Source organism: Cervus canadensis, chromosome 14 (genome assembly GCF_019320065.1).
Source record: "Cervus canadensis isolate Bull #8, Minnesota chromosome 14, ASM1932006v1, whole genome shotgun sequence".
In the NCBI taxonomy this organism is placed as follows: Eukaryota; Metazoa; Chordata; class Mammalia; order Artiodactyla; family Cervidae; genus Cervus; species Cervus canadensis.
Genome location: NC_057399.1, coordinates 69,579,135 through 69,599,046, shown reverse-complemented (window position 1 = coordinate 69,599,046; position 19,912 = coordinate 69,579,135).

The window sequence follows — 19,912 nt, the reverse complement described above, 5'->3', positions numbered from 1 at the left end:
CGTAAATTTCAGACCTTTTCATGTTCTTCATATTTTTCACACCTTTTCGTGCTCTTCATATTTTTCAGACCTTTTCATGCTCTTCATATTTTTCACACATTTTCAGGCTCCTCATATTTTTCAGACCTTTACATTCTCCTCGTATTTTTCACACCTTTTCATGCTACACGGATTTTTCACGCCTTATCATGCTCCTTGTATTTTCACACCTTTTCTGCTTCTCGTATTATTTGCCACAGACTTTTCTTGCTCTTCGTATTTTTCACACCTTTTTCATGGCTCCTCGTATTTTTCACAACCATTGTTCGGTGCTCCCTTGGAAATTTCAGACCAATTTCATCTTTTCATATTTTTAACAAAGTTTTCGTGTTGTTCATGTATATTTCAGTCCTTTCATGCTCCTCGTAATTTTTCACACCATTTAATGATCCTCGTTTTTTTCACAACTTTTCATGCTATCCTAATTTTGCACACCTTTTCATGCTCCTCCTAATTCTCAAGACCTTTTCAATGCTCCTCATATTTTCAGACCTTTTATGTCCTCGTATTTTTTCAGACATTTCCATTCCTTCAATATTTTTTTCACACCTTTCATGCTCTTCGTTATTTTTCACAACCTTTTCAATGCTTTCGTAATTTCACACTTTTCATGCTCTTCATAATTTTCACACCTTTTCCCGTGGCTCTTAACATTTTTTTCACAGGTCCTAGGAAAAGTCCTTTTCAAATGCTCTTCTATTTTTTCAGACTTTTGTCTTACATATTTTTCAGCACCTATTTCATGCTCTTCGTATTTTTCAGACCTTTTCCCGTGCTCCTTGTATTTTTTTCACAAATTTTCATGCTCCTCATATTTTTCAACACCTTTTCATGCTCCTCGTATTCTTCACAGCTTTTCATGCTCCTGTATTTTTCACACGCTTTTTCATGCTCCTCGTATTTTTCACAGCACCACTTCATGCCTCCTCGTATTTTTCACCTTTCATGCTCTTCATATTTTTACACCTTTTCAAAGGCCCCCCTTTTTCCCCCCCTTTTCCCCCAAAAAATTATTTTTTTTTCAGAACTTCTCTAGCTTCTCATATGTTTCAGACCTTTTCATGCTCCACGTATTTTTCAGACCTTTTTATGCTCCTGTTATTTATTAGACCTTTTCATGCTCCTCGAATATTTCACACCTTTTCATACTCCTCGTATTTTTCAGACGTTTTCATGCTCCTCGTTTTTTTCACACCTTTTCATGCTCTTCGTAATTTTCACACTTTTTCAGGCTCTTTGTAATTTTCACACCTTTTCATTCTCTTCATATTTTTCACACCTTTTCATGCTCTTCATATTTTTCAGAACTCTTGTGCTCTACATATTTTTCACACCATTTCATGCTCCTCGTATTTTTCAGACCTTTTCGTGCTCCTCGTGTTTTTCACACCTTTTCATGCTCCTCGTATTTTTCACACCTTTTCATGCTCCTCGTATATTTCTAACATTTTCATGCTCCTCGTATTTTTCACACCTTTTAATGCTCCTCGTATTTTTCACAGCTTTTCGTGCTCCTCGAATTCTTCACACCTTTTCGTGCTCCTCTTATTTGTCACACCTTTTCTTGCTCTCATATTTTTCACACCTTTTCATGCTCCTCGTATTTTTCACGCCTTTTCATGCTCCTCGTATTTCTCAGGCCTTTTCATGCTCCTCATATTTTTCACACCTTTTCAAGATCCTCGTATTTTTCAGTCCTTTTCATGCTCCTCGTATTTTTCACACCATTTCATGATCCTAGTTTTTTTCACAAATTTTCATGCTCCTCCTATTTTGCACACCTTTTCATGCTCCTCCTAATTCTCAGACCTTTTCATGCTCCTCGACTTTTTCAGACCTTTTCATGCTCCTCGTATTTTTCACACCTTTTCATGCTCCTCATATTTTTCAGACCTTTCTATGCTTCTCCTATTTTTCAGACCTTTTCATGCTCCTCGCATTTTTCACTCCTTTAATGCTCCTCATACTTTTCACGCCTTTTCATGCTCCTCACATTTTTCACTCCTTTAATGCTCCTCATATTTTTCACGCCTTTTCATGCTCCTCGTATTTTTCAGACCTTTTCATGCTCCTCGTATTTTTCACACCTTTTCATGCTCCTCGTATTTGTCAGACCTTTTCATGCTCCTCGTAATTTTCAGACGTTTTCGTGCTCTTCATATTTTTCACACCTTTTCGTGCTCTTCATATTTTTCAGACCTTTTCAGGCTCTTCATATTTTTCAGACCTTTCCATGCGCCTCGTATTTTGCAGACCTTTTCATGTTCCTCATATTTTTCACACCTTTTCATGCTCTTCATATTTTTCACATATTTTAGGCTCTTCATATTTTTCAGACCTTTTCTAGCTCCTCATATATTTCAGACCTTTTCATGCTCCTCGTATTTTTCAGACCTTTTCATGCTGCTCGTATTTTTCACACCTTTTCATGATCCTCCTATTTCTCAGACCTTTTCATGCTCCTCGTAATTCTCAGATCTTTTCTAGCTCCTCGTATTTTTCAGACCTTTTCATGCTCCTCGTATTTTTCAGGCCTTTTAATCCTCCTCATATTTCTCAGACCTTTTCATGCTCCTCGTTTTTTTTCACACCTTTTCATGCTCCTCAAATTTTTCACACTTTTTCCTGCCCTTCATTGTTTTCACACCTTTGCAGGCTCTTCATATTTTTCAAACCTTTTCATGGTCTTCATATTTTTCACACCTTTTTGTGTTCTTCATAGTTTTCACACCTTTTCTGGCTCTTCATATTTTTCAGACATTTTCATGCTCCTTGTATTTTTCACACCTTTTCATGCTCCTCATATATTTCAGGCCTTTTCATGCTCCTCGTAGTTTTCACACGTTTTCATGCTCCTCGTATTTTTCACACCTTTTCATGCTCCTCGGGTTTTTCACACCTTTTCAGGCGCCTTGTATTTTTCACACCTTTTCATGCTCCTCGTATATCTCTGACTTTTTCATGCTCCTCGTATTTTTCAGACCTTTTCATGCTCTTCATATTTTTCAGGCCTTTTCATGCTCGTCATATTTTTCACACCTTTTCATGCTCGTCGTATTTTTCAACCTTTTCATCCTCCTCGTATTTTTCACACCTTTTCATGCTCCTCGTAAATTTCAGACCTTTTCGTGTTCTTCATATTTTTCACACCTTTTCGTGCTCTTCATATTTTTCAGACCTTTTCATGCTCTTCATATTTTTCACACATTTTCAGGCTCCTCATATTTTTCAGACCTTTTCATTCTCCTCGTATTTTTCACACCTTTTCATGCTTCACGGATTTTTCACGCCTTATCATGCTCCTTGTATTTTTCACACCTTTTCATGCTTCTCGTATTTTTCACGCCTTTTCTTGCTCTTCATATTTTTCACACCTTTTCATGCTCCTTGTATTTTTCACACCTCTTCATGCTCCTCGTATTTTTCACACCTTTACATGCTCCTCGTATTTTTCACACCTTTTCATGCCCTTCATATTTTTCACACCTTTTCAGGCTGTTCCAATTTTTCAGACCTTTTCATGCTCCTCGTATTTTTCACAGCTTTTCATGCTCCTCGTATTTTTGAGACCTTTTCATGCTCCTCGTAATTTTCACACGATTTCGTGCTCCTTGGAAATTTCAGACCATTTCATCCTCTTCATATTTTTAACAACTTTTCATGTTGTTCATATATTTCTGTCCTTTTCATGCTCCTCGTATTTTTCACACCATTTCATGATCCTCGTTTTTTTCACAACTTTTCATGCTCCTCCTATTTTGCACACCTTTTCATGCTCCCCCTAATTCTCAGACCTTTTCATGCTCCTCGACTTTTTCAGACCTTTTCATGCTCCTCGTATTTTTCAGACATTTTCATTCTCTTCATATTTTTCACACCTTTCCATGCTCTTCGTATTTTTCACACCTTTTCATGCTCTTCATAATTTTCACACTTTTTCATGCTCTTCGTAATTTTCACACCTTTTCGTGCTCTTCATATTTTTCACACCTTTTCATGCTCTTCCTATTTTTCAGAACTTTTGTGCTCTACATATTTTTCACACCATTTCATGCTCTTCGTATTTTTCAGACCTTTTCGTGCTCCTTGTATTTTTCACAAGTTTTCATGCTCCTCATATTTTTCAACACCTTTTCATGCTCCTCGTATTCTTCACAGCTTTTCATGCTCCTTGTATTTTTCACACCTTTTCATGCTCCTCGTATTTTTCACACGTTTTCGTGCTCCTCCTATTTTTCACACCTTTTCGTGCTCCTCGTATTGTTCACACCTTTTCATGCTCCGCGTATTTTTCACACCTTTTCCTGCTCCTCCTATTTTTCACACATTTTCGGGCTCTTCATATTTTTCACACCTTTTCGTGCTCTTCATATTTTTCAGACCTTTTCATGCTCTTCATTTTTTTCACACCTTTTCAGGCCCTTCATGTATTTCAGACCTTTTCATGCTCTTTATATATTTCAGACCATTTCATGCTCCTTGTATTTTTCACACCTTTTCATGCTCCTCGTATTTTTCACACCACTTCATGCTCCTCGTATTTTTCACACCTTTTCATGCTCTTCATATTTTTCACACCTTTTCAGGCTATCCATATTTTTCAGAACTTCTCTAGCTTCTCATATGTTTCAGACCTTTTCATGCTCCTCATATTTCTCAGACCACTTCATTCTTCTCGTGTTTTTTACACTTTTTCATGCTCCGTGTATTTTTCAGACCTTTTTATGCTCCTCTTATTTCTTAGACCTTTTCATGCCCTCAAATATTTCACACCTTTTCATACTCTTCGTATTTTTCAGATTTTTTCATGCTCCTCGTATTTTTCACACCTTTTCATACTCTTCGTATTTTTCAGACTTTTTCATGCTCCTCGTATTTTTCACACCTTTTCATACTCCTCGTATTTTTCAGACGTTTTCATGCTCCTCGTTTTTTTCACACCTTTTCATGCTCTTCATATTTTTCAGAACTTTTGTGCTCTACATATTTTTCACACCATTTCATGCTCCTCATGTTTTTCAGACCTTTTCGTGCTCCTCGTATTTTTCACAACTTTTCATACTCCTCGTATTTTTCAGACGTTTTCATGCTCCTCGTATTTTTCACACCTTTTCATGCTCCTCGTATTTTTCACACCTTTTCATGCTCCTCGTATATTTCTAACATTTTCATGCTCCTCGTATTTTTCACACCTTTTAATGCTCCTCGTATTTTTCAGAGCTTTTCGTGCTCCTCGAATTCTTCACACCTTTTCGTGCTCCTCTTATTTGTCACACCTTTTTGTGCTCTCATATTTTTCACACCTTTTCATGCTCCTCGTATTTTTCACGCCTTTTCATGCTGCTCGTATTTCTCAGGCCTTTTCATGCTCCTCATATTTTTCACACCTTTTCAAGATCCTCGTATTTTTCAGTCCTTTTCATGCTCCTCATATTTTTCACACCATTTCATGATCCTTGTTTTTTTCACAACTTTTTATGCTCCTCCTATTTTGCACACCTTTTCATGCTCCTAATTCTCAGACCTTTTTCATGCTCCTCGACTTTTTCAGACCTTTTCATGCTCCTCGTATTTTTCACACCTTTTCATGCTCCTCGTATTTGTCAGACCTTTTCATACTCCTCATAATTTTCAGACGTTTTCGTGCTCTTCATATTTTTCACACCTTTTCGTGATCTTCGTATATTTCACACCTTTTCGTACTCTTCATATTTTTCAGACCTTTTCAGGCTCTTCATATTTTTCAGACCTTTCCATGCGCCTCGTATTTTGCAGGCCTTTTCATGTTCCTCATATTTTTCACACCTTTTCATGCTCTTCATATTTTTCACATGTTTTCAGGCTCTTCATATTTTTCAGACCTTTTCTAGCTCCTCATATTTTTCAGACCTTTTCATGCTCCTCGTATTTTTCAGACCTTTTCATGCTGCTCGTATTTTTCACACCTTTTCATGCTGCTCGTATTTTTCACACCTTTTCAGGGTCTTCATTTTTTTCAGACCTTTTCTAGCTACTCTTAGTTTTCAGACCTTTTCATGCCCTTCGTGTTCTTCACACCTTTTCATGCTCCTCGTATTTTTCACACCTTTTCATGTTCCTCCTATTTCTCAGATCTTTTCATGCTCCTCGTAATTCTCAGATCTTTTCTAGCTCCTCGTATTTTTCAGGCCTTTTCATGCTCCTCGTATTTTTCAGGCCTTTTCAAGCTCCTCATATTTCTCAGACCTTTTCATGCTCCTCAAATATTTCACACTTTTTCCTGCTCTTCATTTTTTTCACACCTTTGCAGGCTCTTCATATTTTTCAAACCTTTTCATGGTCTTCATATTTTTCACACCTTTTTGTGTTCTTCATAGTTTTCACACCTTTTCCGGCTCTTCATATTTTTCAGACATTTTCATGCTCCTCGTATTTTTCACACCTTTTCATGCTCCTCATATATTTCAGGCCTTTTCATGCTCCTCGTAGTTTTCACACGTTTTCATGCTCCTCGTATTTTTCACACCTTTTCATGCTCCTCGGGTTTTTCACACCTTTTCAGGCGCCTTGTATTTTTCACACCTTTTCATGCTCCTCGTATTTCTCTGACTTTTTCATGCTCCTCGTATTTTTCAGACCTTTTCATGCTCTTCATATTTTTCAGGCCTTTTCATGCTCTTCATATTTTTCACACCTTTTCATGCTCGTCGTATTTTTCAACCCTTTTCATCCTCCTCGTATTTTTCACACCTTTTCATGCTCCTCGTAAATTTCAGACCTTTTCGTGTTCTTCATATTTTTCACACCTTTTCGTGCTCTTCATATTTTTCAGACCTTTTTATGTTCTTCATATTTTTCACACATTTTCAGGCTCCTCATATTTTTCAGACCTTTTCATTCTCCTCGTATTTTTCACACCTTTTCATGCTCCACGGATTTTTCACGCCTTATCATGCTCCTTGCATTTTTCACACCTTTTCATGCTTCTCGTATTTTTCACGCCTTTTCTTGCTCTTCGTATTTTTTACACCTTTTCATGCTCCTTGTATTTTTCACACCTTTTCATGCTTCTCGTATTTTTTTCACGACTTTTCTTTGCTCTCGTGATTTTTTCACACCTTTTTCATGGCTGCCTTGTATTTTGTCACACCTCTTCATGCTCCCTCGTATTTTTCAGCATCTTTACATGCTCCTCTGTATTTTTCCACAACCTTTTCCTGCCCCTCATATTTTTCACACCTTTTCAGGCTCTTCCAATTTTTCAGACCTTTTCATGCTCCTCGTATTTTTCACACCATTTCGTACTCCTTGGAAATTTCAGACCATTTCATCCTCTTCATATTTTTAACAACTTTTCGTGTTGTTCATATATTTCAGTCCTTTTCATGCTCCTCGTATTTTTCACAGCTTTTTGTGCTCCTCGAATTCTTCACACCTTTTCGTGCTCCTCTTATTGGTCACACCTTTTCGTGCTCTCATTTTTTTCACACCTTTTCATGCTCCTCGTATTTTTCTCGCCTTTTCATGCTCCTCGTATTTCTCAGGCCTTTTCATGCTCCTCATATTTTTCACACCTTTTCAAGATCCTCGTATTTTTCAGTCCTTTTCATGCTCCTCGTATTTTTCACACCATTTCATGATCCTCGTTTTTTTCACAACTTTTCATGCTCCTCCTATTTGCACACCTTTTCATGCTCCTCCTAATTCTCAGACCTTTTCATGCTCCTCATATTTTTCATGCCTTTTCATGCTCCTCGTATTTGTCAGACCTTTTCTTGCTCCTCGTAATTTTCAGACGTTTTCGTGCTCTTCATATATTTCACACCTTTTCGTACTCTTCATATTTTTCAGACCTTTTCAGGCTCTTCATATTTTTCAGACCTTTCCATGCGCCTCGTATTTTGCAGACCTTTTCATGTTCCTCATATTTTTCACAACTTTTCATGCTCTTCATATTTTTCACATGTTTTCAGGCTCTTCATATTTTTCAGACCTTTTCATGCTCCTCGTATTTTTCAGACCTTTCTATGCTCCTCCTATTTTTCAGACCTTTTCATGCTCCTTGCATTTTTCACTCCTTTAATGCTCCTCATATTTTTCACGCCTTTTCATGCTCCTCGTATTTGTCAGACCTTTTCATGCTCCTCGTAATTTTCAGACGTTTTCGTGCTCTTCATATTTTTCAGACCTTTTCAGGCTCTTCATATTTTTCAGACCTTTCCATGCGCCTCATATTTTGCAGACCTTTTCATGTTCCTCATATTTGTCACACCTTTTCATGCTCTTCATATTTTTCACACCTTTTCATGCTCCTCGTATTTTTCAGACCTTTTCATGCTGCTCGTTTTTTTCACACCTTTTCATGCTGCTCGTATTTTTCACACCTTTTCAGGCTCTTCATTTTTTTCAGACCTTTTCTAGCTACTCTTATTTTTCAGACCTTTTCACGCCCTTCGTGTTCTTCACACCTTTTCATGCTCCTCGTATTTTTCACACCTTTTCATGCTCCTCCTATTTCTCAGATCTTTTCATGCTCCTCGTAATTCTGAGATCTTTTCTAGCTCCTCGTATTTTTCAGACCTTTTCATGCTCCTCGTATTTTTTCAGGCTTTTCATGCTCCTCATGATTTCTCAGACCTTTTCATGCCCTCGTTTTTTTTTCACACCTTTTCATGCTGCCCCTCAAATATTTCACCTTTTTTCCTGCTGCTTCATTGTTTTCAAGACCTTTGCAGTGCTCTTCTTTATGTTTTCAAACGCTTTTCATGGTCTTGCAATATTTTGTCACACCTTTTTGTGTTCTTCATAGTTTTCACACCTTTTCCGGCTCTTCATATTTTTCAGACATTTTCATGCTCCTCGTATTTTTCACACCTTTTCATGCTCCTCCTATTTCTCAGATCTTTTCATGCTCCTCGTAATTCTGAGATCTTTTCTAGCTCCTCGTATTTTTCAGACCTTTTCATGCTCCTCGTATTTTTCAGGCCTTTTCATGCTCCTCATATTTCTCAGACCTTTTCATGCTCCTCGTTTTTTTTCACACCTTTTCATGCTCCTCAAATATGTCACACTTTTTCCTGCTCTTCATTGTTTTCACACCTTTTCAGGCTCTTCATATTTTTCAAACCTTTTCATGGTCTTCATATTTGTCACACCTTTTTGTGTTCTTCATAGTTTTCACACCTTTTCCGGCTCTTCATATTTTTCAGACCTTTTCATGCTCCTCATATTTTTCACACCTTTTCATGCTCCTCATATATTTCAGGCCTTTTCATGCTCCTCGTATTTTTCACACGTTTTCATGCTCCTCGTATTTTTCACACCTTTTCATGCTCCTCAGGTTTTTCACACCTTTTCAGGCGCCTTGTATTTTTCACACCTTTTCATGCTCCTCGTATTTCTCTGAAAATACGAGGAGCATGAAAAGGCCTGAAAAATAGGAGGAATATAAAAAGGTCTGAAAAATAAGAGCAGCATGAAAATGTCTGAGAAATACGAGGACCATGAAAAGGTGTAAAAAATACGAAGGGCAGGAAAAGGCGTGAAAAATACGAGAAGCATGAAAGGGTTTGAAAAATACGAGGAGCATGAAAAGGCATGAAAAATACATGGAGCATGAAAAGGTGTGAAAAATACGAGGAGAATGAAAAGGTCTGAAAAATATGAGGAGCATGAAAAGGTCTCAAAAATATGAAGAGCCTGAAAAGGTTTGAAAAATATGAAGAGCACGAAAAAGTCTGAAAAATATGAAGATAACGAAAAGGCGAGAAAAATGTGAAGAGCACGAAAAGGTCTGAAAAGTACGAGGAGCATGAAAAGGTGTTAAAAATACGAGGAGCATGAAAAGGTGTGAGAAATAGCAGGAGCATAAAAAGGTCTGAAAAATATGAGGAGCATGAAAAGATGTGAAAAATACGAGGAGCATGAAAAGGTGTGAAAAATACGAGGAGCATGAAAAGGTGTGAAAAATATGAAGAGCATGAAAAGGCTGAAAAATAGGAGGAGGATAAAAAGGTCTGAAAAATACGAGGAGCATGAAAAGGTCTGAAATATATGAAGAGCCTGAAAAGATGTGAAAAATATGCAGAGCATGAAAAGGTCTGAAAAATATGAAGAGCACGAAAAGGTGTGAAAAATATGAAGAGCATGAAACGGTTTGAGAAATACGAGGAGCCTGAAAAGGTGCGAAAAATACGAGGAGCATGAAAAGGTGTGAAAAATACGAGGAGCATGAAAACGTGTGAAAAATACGGGGAGCACGAAAAGGTGTGAAAAATAAGAGGAGCATGAAAAGGTCTGAAAAATATGAAGAGCCTGAAAAGGTGTGAAAAATATGAAGAGCATGAAAAGGTCTGAAAATTATGATGATCACGAAAAGGTGTGAAAAATATGAAGAGAACGAAAAGGTCTGATAAATATGAGGACCACGAAAAGGTGTGAAAAATATGAGGAGCACAAAAAGTGTGAAAAATACTAGAAGCCTGCAAACGTGTGAAAAATACGAGGAGCATGAAAAGGGGTGAAAAATACGTGGAGCATGAAAAGGCATGAAATATACGAGGAGTATCAAAAGGTGTGAAAAATGCAAGGAGCATGAAAAGGTGTGAAAAATATGAAGAGCACGAAAAGGTGTGAAAAATACGAGGAGCCTGAAAAGGTGTGAAAAATATGAAGAGCACGAAAAGGTGTGAAAAATACGAGGAGCATGAAAAGGTCTGAAAAATATGAAGATCCCAAAAAAGTGTGAAAAATAAGAAGAACATGAAAAGGTGTGGAATATAGGAGGAGCATGAAAAGGCCTGAAAAATACGAAGAGTATGAAATGGTGTGAAATATACGAGACGCATGAAAAGGTGTGAAAAATACGAGGAGCATGAAAAGGTGTGAAAAATTAGAGAAGGATGAAAAGGTATGAAAAATATGAAGAGGATGAAAAGGTGTGAAAAATACGAGGAGCATGAAAAGGTGTGAAAAATTAGAGAAGGATGAAAAGGTATGAAAAATATGAAGAGGATGAAAAGGTGTGAAAAAAACGAGGAGCATGAAAAGGGTAGAAAAATACGAGGAGCATGAAAAGGTGTGAAAAATAGGAGCATGAAAAGGTCTAAAAAATATGAGGAGCATGAAAAGGTCTGAAGAATACGAGGAGCATGAAAAGGTGTGAAAAATGCAAGGAGCATGAAAAGGTGTGAAAAATACGAATAGTAAAAAAGCCGTGAAAAATAAGAGGAACATGAGAAGGTCTGAAATATATGGAGAGCCTGAAAAGATGTGAAAAATATGCAGAGCATGAAAAGGTCGGAAAAATATGAAGAGCACGAAAAGGTGTGAAAAATATGCAGAGAATGAAACGGTTTGAGAAATACGAGGAGCCTGAAAAGGTGCGAAAAATATGAGGAGCATGAAAAGGTGTGAAAAATGCAAGAGACATATAAAGGTGTGAAAAATACGAGGAGCATGAAGAGGTGTGAAAAATACAAGGAGCATGAAAAGGTGTGAAAAATACGAATAGCAAAAAAGGCGTGAAAAATACGAGGAGCATGAAAAGGTGTGAAAAATACGAGGAGCATGAAAAGGTCTGAAATTTACGAGGAGCATGAAAAGGTGTGAAAAATACGGGGAGCATGAAAAGATCTAATAAATACGAGGAGCATGAAAAGCTCTGAGAAATACGAGGAGCATGAAAAGGTGTGAAAAATCCGAGGAGCATGAAAATGTCAGAAAAATATGAAGAGCACGAAAAGGTCTGAAAAAATATGAGGACTACGAAAAGGTGTGAAAAATACGAGAAGCAGAAAAAGAGTGAAAAATACGAGGAGCCTGCAAACGTGTGAAAAATACAAGGAGCATGAAAAGGTGTGAAAAATACGAATAGCAAAAAAGGCGTGAAAAATACGAGGAGCATGAAAAGGTCTCAAAAATATGAAGAGCCTGAAAAGGTGTGAAAATTATGAAGAGCATGAAAAGGTGTGAAAAATGTGAAGAGCACGAAAAGGTCTGAAATTTACGAGGAGCATGAAAAGGTGTGAAAAATACGAGGAGCATGAAAAGGGTAGAAAAATACGAGGAGCATGAAAAGGTTTGAAAAATAGGAGCATGAAAAGGTCTAAAAAATACGAGGAGCATGAAAAGGTCTGAAGAATACGAGGAGCATGAAAAGGTGTGAAAAATACGAGGAGCATGAAAAGGTCTGAAAAACACGAAGAGCCCGAAAAGCTGTGAAAAATAAGAGGTGCATGAAAAGGTCTGAAAAATACGAGGAGCATGAAAAGGCGTGAAAAATATGAGGAGCATGAAAAGGAGTGAAAAATGCGAGGAGCATGAAAAGGTCTGAAAAATAGGAGGAGCATAGAAAGGTCTGAAAAATACGAGGAGCATGAAAAGGTGTGCAAAATAGGAGGAGCATGAAAAGTTGTGAAAAAAACGAGGAGCATGAAATGGTTTGAAAAATACGAGGAGCATGAAAAGGACTGAAAAATATGAGGAGCTTATTTCTCCGACCTTTTCATGCTCCTCGTTTTTTTTCACACCTTTTCATGCTCCTCAAATTTTTCACACTTTTTCCTGCCCTTCATTGTTTTCACACCTTTGCAGGTTCTTCATATTTTTCAAACCTTTTCATGGTCTTCATATTTTTCACACCTTTTTGTGTTCTTCATAGTTTTCACACCTTTTCTGGCTCTTCATATTTTTCAGTCCTTTTCATGCTCCTCGTATTTTTCACACCATTTCATGATCCTAGTTTTTTTCACAAATTTTCATGCTCCTCCTATTTTGCACACCTTTTCATGCTCCTCCTAATTCTCAGACCTTTTCATGCTCCTCGACTTTTTCAGACCTTTTCATGCTCCTCGTATTTTTCACACCTTTTCATGCTCCTCATATTTTTCAGACCTTTCTATGCTCCTCGTATTTTTCAGACCTTTTCATGCTCCTCTCATTTTTCACTCCTTTAATGCTCCTCATATTTTTCACGCCTTTTCATGCTCCTCACATTTTTCACTCCTTTAATGCTCCTCATATTTTTCACGCCTTTTCATGCTCCTCGTATTTTTCAGACCTTTTCATGCTCCTCGTATTTTTCACAACCTTTTCATGGGCTCCTCGTATTTAAATCAGGAACCTTGTTTGCATGTCCTCGTATTTTCCGACGTTATCGGCCTCTTATATTTTCACAAACTTTTCGTGCTCTTTCCCAATAATTTTTCCAGACCTTTGTCAGGCTCTTCAATCCATATTTCAGGACCTTTCCATGCGGCCTCGTATTTTGCAGGAACCTTTTCATGTTCCTCATATGTTTTTCCACGACACCTTTTCATGCTCTTCATATTTTTCACATATTTTCAGGCTCTTCATATTTTTCAGACCTTTTCTAGCTCCTCATATTTTTCAGACCTTTTCATGCTCCTCGTATTTTTCAGACCTTTTCATGCTGCTCGTATTTTTCACACCTTTTCATGATCCTCCTATTTCTCAGACCTTTTCATGCTCCTCGTAATTCTCAGATCTTTTCTAGCTCCTCGTATTTTTCAGACCTTTTCATGCTCCTCGTATTTTTCAGGCCTTTTAATCCTCCTCATATTTCTCAGACCTTTTCATGCTCCTCGTTTTTTTTCACACCTTTTCATGCTCCTCAAATTTTTCACACTTTTTCCTGCCCTTCATTGTTTTCACACCTTTGCAGGCTCTTCATATTTTTCAAACCTTTTCATGGTCTTCATATTGTCACAACTTTTGGTGTTCTTTCATAGTTTTCACAACCTTTTCCGGCTCTTTCATATTTTTTCAGACATTTTCATGGCTCTCGTATTTTTCACACCTTTTCATGCTCCTCATATATTTCAGGCCTTTTCATGCTCCTCGTAGTTTTCACAACGTTTTCATGCTCCTCGTATTTTTCACACCTTTTCATGCTCCTCGGGTTTTTCACACCTTTTCAGGCGCCTTGTATTTTTCACACCTTTTCATGCTCCTCGTATTTCTCTGACTTTTTCATGCTCCTCGTATTTTTCAGACCTTTTCATGCTCTTCATATTTTTCAGGCCTTTTCATGCTCGTCATATTTTTCACACCTTTTCATGCTCGTCGTATTTTTCAACCTTTTCATCCTCCTCGTAATTTTCACACCTTTTCATGCTCCTCGTAAATTTCAGACCTTTTCGTGTTCTTCATATTTTTCACACCTTTTCGTGCTCTTCATATTTTTCAGACCTTTTCATGCTCTTCATATTTTTCACACATTTTCAGGCTCCTCATATTTTTCAGACCTTTTCATTCTCCTCGTATTTTTCACACCTTTTCATGCTCCACGGAGTTTTCACGCCTTATCATGCTCCTTTTTTTTTCACACCGTTTCATGCTTCTCGTATTTTTCACGCCTTTTCTTGCTCTTCGTATTTTTCACACCTTTTCATGCTCCTTGTATTTTTCACACCTCTTCATGCTCCTCGTATTTTTCACACCTTTACATGCTCCTCCTATTTTTCACACATTTTCGGGCTTTTCATATTTTGCACACCTTTTCGTGCTCTTCATATTTTTCACACCTTTTCAAGCTCTTTATATATTTCAGACCATTTACTGCTCCTTGTATTTTTCACACCTTTTCATGCTCCTCGTATATTTCACACCACTTCATGCTCCTCGTATTTTTCACACCTTTTCATGCTCTTCATATTTTTCACACCTTTTCAGGCTCTTCATATTTTTCAGAACTTCTCTAGCTTCTCATATGTTTCAGACCTTTTCATGCTCCTCATATTTCTCAGACCACTTCATTCTTCTCGTGTTTTTACACCTTTTCATGCTCCGCGTATTTTTCAGACCTTTTTATGCTCCTCTTATTTCTTAGACCTTTTTATGCTCCTCGAATATTTCACACCTTTTCATACTCCTCATATTTTTCAGACTTTTTCATGCTCCTCGTATTTTTCACACCTTTTCATACTCCTCGTATTTTTCAGACCTTTTAATGCTTCTCGTATTTTTCCCACGTTTTCATACTCCTTGTATTTTTCAGACGTTTTCATGCTTCTCGTTTTTTTCACACCTTTTCATGCTCTTCGTAATTTTCACATTTTTTCATGCTCTTTGTAATTTTCACACCTTTTCATTCTCTTCATATTTTTCACACCTTTTCATGCTCTTCATATTTTTCAGAACTTTTGTGCTCTACATATTTTTCACACCATTTCATGCTCCTCGTGTTTTTCAGACCTTTTCGTGCTCCTCGTATTTTTCACAACTTTTCATACTCCTCGTATTTTTCAGACGTTTTCATGCTCCTCGTATTTTTCACACCTTTTCATGCTCCTCGTATTTTTCACATCTTTTCATGCTCCTCGTATATTTCTAACATTTTCATGCTCCTCGTATTTTTCACACCTTTTAATGCTCCTCGTATTTTTCAGAGCTTTTCGTGCTCCTCGAATTCTTCACACCTTTTCGTGCTCCTCTTATTTGTCACACCTTTTTGTGCTCTCATATTTTTCACACCTTTTCATGCTCCTCGTATTTTTCACGCCTTTTCAAGCTGCTCGTATTTCTCAGGCCTTTTCATGCTCCTCATATTTTTCACACCTTTTCAAGATCCTCGTATTTTTCAGTCCTTTTCATGCTCCTCGTATTTTTCACACCATTTCATGATCCTTGTTTTTTTCACAACTTTTCATGCTCCTCCTATTTTGCAAACCTTTTCATGCTCCTAATTCTCAGACCTTTTCATGCTCCTCGACTTTTTCAGACCTTTTCATGCTTCTCGTATTTTTCACACCTTTTCATGCTCCTCGTATTTGTCAGACCTTTTCATACTCCTCGTAATTTTCAGACGTTTTCGTGCTCTTCATATTTTTCACACCTTTTCGTGCTCTTCATATATTTCACACCTTTTCGTACTCTTCATATTTTTCAGACCTTTTCAGGCTCTTCATATTTTTCAGACCTTTCCATGCGCCTCGTATTTTGCAGGCCTTTTCATGTTCCTCATATTTTTCACACCTTTTCATGCTCTTCATATTTTTCACATGTTTTCAGGCTCTTCACATTTTTCAGACCTTTTCTAGCTCCTCATATTTTTCAGACCTTTTCATGCTCCTCGTATTTTTCAGACCTTTTCATGCTGCTCGTATTTTTCACACCTTTTCATGCTGCTCGTATTTTTCACACCTTTTCAGGGTCTTCATTTTTTTCAGACCTTTTCTAGCTACTCTTAGTTTTCAGACCTTTTCATGCCCTTCGTGTTCTTCACACCTTTTCATGCTCCTCGTATTTTTCACACCTTTTCATGCTCCTCCTATTTCTCAGATCTTTTCATGCTCCTCGTAATTCTCAGATCTTTTCTAGCTCCTCGTATTTTTCAGGCCTTTTCATGCTCCTCGTATTTTTCAGGCCTTTTCAAGCTCCTCATATTTCTCAGACCTTTTCATGCTCCTCAAATATTTCACACTTTTTCCTGCTCTTCATTTTTTTCACACCTTTGCAGGCTCTTCATATTTTTCAAACCTTTTCATGGTCTTCATATTTTTCACACCTTTTTGTGTTCTTCATAGTTTTCACACCTTTTCCGGCTCTTCATATTTTTCAGACATTTTCATGCTCCTCGTATTTTTCACACCTTTTCATGCTCCTCATATATTTCAGGCCTTTTCATGCTCTTCGTATTTTTCACACGTTTTCATGCTCCTCGTATTTTTCACACCTTTTCATGCTCCTCGGGTTTTTCACACCTTTTCAGGCGCCTTGTTTATTTTCACACCTTTTCATGCTCCTCGTATTTCTCTGACTTTTTCATGCTCCTCGTATTTTTCAGACCTTTTCATGCTCTTCATATTTTTCAGGCCTTTTCATGCTCGTCATATTTTTCACACCTTTTCATGCTCGTCGTATTTTTCAACCCTTTTCATCCTCGTCGTATTTTTCCACCTTTTCATGCTCCTTGTAAATTTCAGACCTTTTCGTGTTCTTCATATTTTTCACACCTTTTCGTGCTCTTCATATTTTTCAGACCTTTTCATGCTCTTCATATTTTTCACACATTTTCAGGCTCCTCATATTTTTCAGACCTTTTCATTCTCCTCGTATTTTTCACACCATTTCATGCTCCACGGATTTTTCACGCCTTATCATGCTCCTTGTATTTTTCACACCTTTTCATGCTTCTCGTATTTTTCACGCCTTTTCTTGCTCTTCGTATTTTTCACACCTTTTCATGCTCCTTGTATTTTTCACACCTTTTCATGCTCCTCGTATTTTTCACGCCTTTTCTTGCTCTTCGTATTTTTCACACCTTTTCATGCTCCTTGTATTTTTCACACCTCTTCATGCTCCTCGTATTTTTCACACCTTTTCATGCTCCTCGTATTTTTCACACCTTTTCATGCCCTTCATATTTTTCACACCTTTTCAGGCTCTTCCTATTTTTCAGACCTTTTCATGCTCCTCGTATTTTTCACACCATTTCGTACTCCTTGGAAATTTCAGACCATTTCATCCTCTTCATATTTTTAACAACTTTTCGTGTTGTTCATATATTTCAGTCCTTTTCATGCTCCTCGTATTTTTCACAGCTTTTTGTGCTCCTCGAATTCTTCACACCTTTTCGTGCTCCTCTTATTGGTCACACCTTTTCGTGCTCTCATTTTTTTCACACCTTTTCATGCTCCTCGTATTTTTCTCGCCTTTTCATGCTCCTCGTATTTCTCAGGCCTTTTCATGCTCCTCATATTTTTCACACCTTTTCAAGATCCTCGTATTTTTCAGTCCTTTTCATGCTCCTCGTATTTTTCACACCATTTCATGATCCTCATTTTTTTCACAACTTTTCATGCTCCTCCTATTTGCACACCTTTTCATGCTCCTCCTAATTCTCAGACCTTTTCATGCTCCTCATATTTTTCATGCCTTTTCATGCTCCTCGTATTTGTCAGACCTTTTCTTGCTCCTCGTAATTTTCAGACGTTTTCGTGCTCTTCATATATTTCACACCTTTTCGTACTCTTCATATTTTTCAGACCTTTCCATGCGCCTCGTATTTTGCAGACCTTTTCATGTTCCTCATATTTTTCACAACTTTTCATGCTCTTCATATTTTTCACATGTTTTCAGGCTCTTCATATTTTTCAGACCTTTTCTAGCTCCTCATGTTTTTCAGACCTTTTCATGCTCCTCGTATTTTTCAGACCTTTTCATGCTTCTCGTATTTTTCACACCATTTCAGGCTCTTCATTTTTTTCAGACCTTTTCTAGCTCCTCATATTTTTCAGACCGTTTCATGCCCTTCGTGTTCTTCACACCTTTTCATGCTCCTCGTATTTTTCACACCTTTTCATGCTCCTCCTATTTGTCAGATCTTTTCATGCTCCTCGTAATTCTCAGATCTTTTCTAGCTCCTCGTATTTTTCAGACCTTTTCATGCTCCTCGTATTTTTCAGGCCTTTTCGTGCTCCTCATATTTCTCAGACCTTTTCATGCTCCTCGTTTTTTTTCACACCTTTTCATGCTCCTCAAATTTTTCACACTTTTTCCTGCCCTTCATTTTTTTCACACCTTTGCAGGCTCTTCATATTTTTCAAACCTTTTCATGGTCTTCATATTTTTCACACCTTTTCCGGCTCTTCATATTTTTCAGACATTTTCATGCTCTTCGTATTTTTCACACCTTTTCATGCTCCTCATATATTTCAGGCCTTTTCATGCTCCTCGTATTTTTCACACGTTTTCATGCTCCTCGGGTTTTTCACACCTTTTCAGGCGCCTTGTATTTTTCACACCTTTTCATGCTCCTCGTATTTCTCTGACTTTTTCATGCTCCTCGTATTTTTCAGACCATTTCATGCTCTTCATATTTTTCAGGCCTTTTCATGCACGTCATATTTTTCACATCTTTTCATGCTCGTCGTATTTTTCAACCCTTTTCATCCTCCTCGTATTTTTCACACCTTTTCATGCTCCTCGTAAATTTCAGACCTTTTCGTGTTCTTCATATTTTTCACACCTTTTCGTGCTCTTCATATTTTTCAGACCTTTTCATGCTCTTCATATTTTTCACACATTTTCAGCCTCCTCATATTTTTCAGACCTTTTCATTCTCCTCGTATTTTTCACACCTTTTCATGCTCCACGGATTTTTCACGCCTTATCATGCTCCTTGTATTTTTCACACCTTTTCATGCTTCTCGTATTTTTCACGCCTTTTCTTGCTCTTCGTATTTTTCACACCTTTTCATGCTCCTTGTATTTTTCACACCTCTTCATGCTCCTTGTATTTTTCACACCTTTACATGCTCCTCGTATTTTTCACACCTTTTCATGCCCTTCATATTTTTCACACCTTTTCAGGCTCTTCCAATTTTTCACACCTTTTCATGCTCTTCATATTTTTCACACCTTTTCATGCTCTTCACATTTTTCACACCTTTTCATGCTCTTCATATTTTTCACACCTTTTCAGGCTCCTCATATTTTTGAGACCTTTTCATGCTCCTCGTATTTTTCACGCCTTTTTTGCTATTCGTATTTTTCACACCTTTTCATGCTCCTTGTATTTTTCACACGTCTTCATACTCCTCGTATTTTTCACACCTTTACATGCTCCTAGTATTTTTCACACCTTTTCATGGCCTTCCATTTTTTCAGAACTTTTCATGCTTCTCATATTTTTCAGACCGTTTCATGCTCCTCGTATTTTTCACACCTTTTCATGCTCTTTGCATTTTTCACAACTTTTGATTCTCCTCGTATTTTTCACACCTCTTCATGCTCCTCGTATTTTTCACACCTTTACATGCTCTAGTATTTTTCACACCTTTTCATGCCATTCATATTTTTCAGAACTTTTCATGATTCTCATATTTTTCAGACCTTTTCATGCTCCTCTTATTTTTCACACTTTTTCATG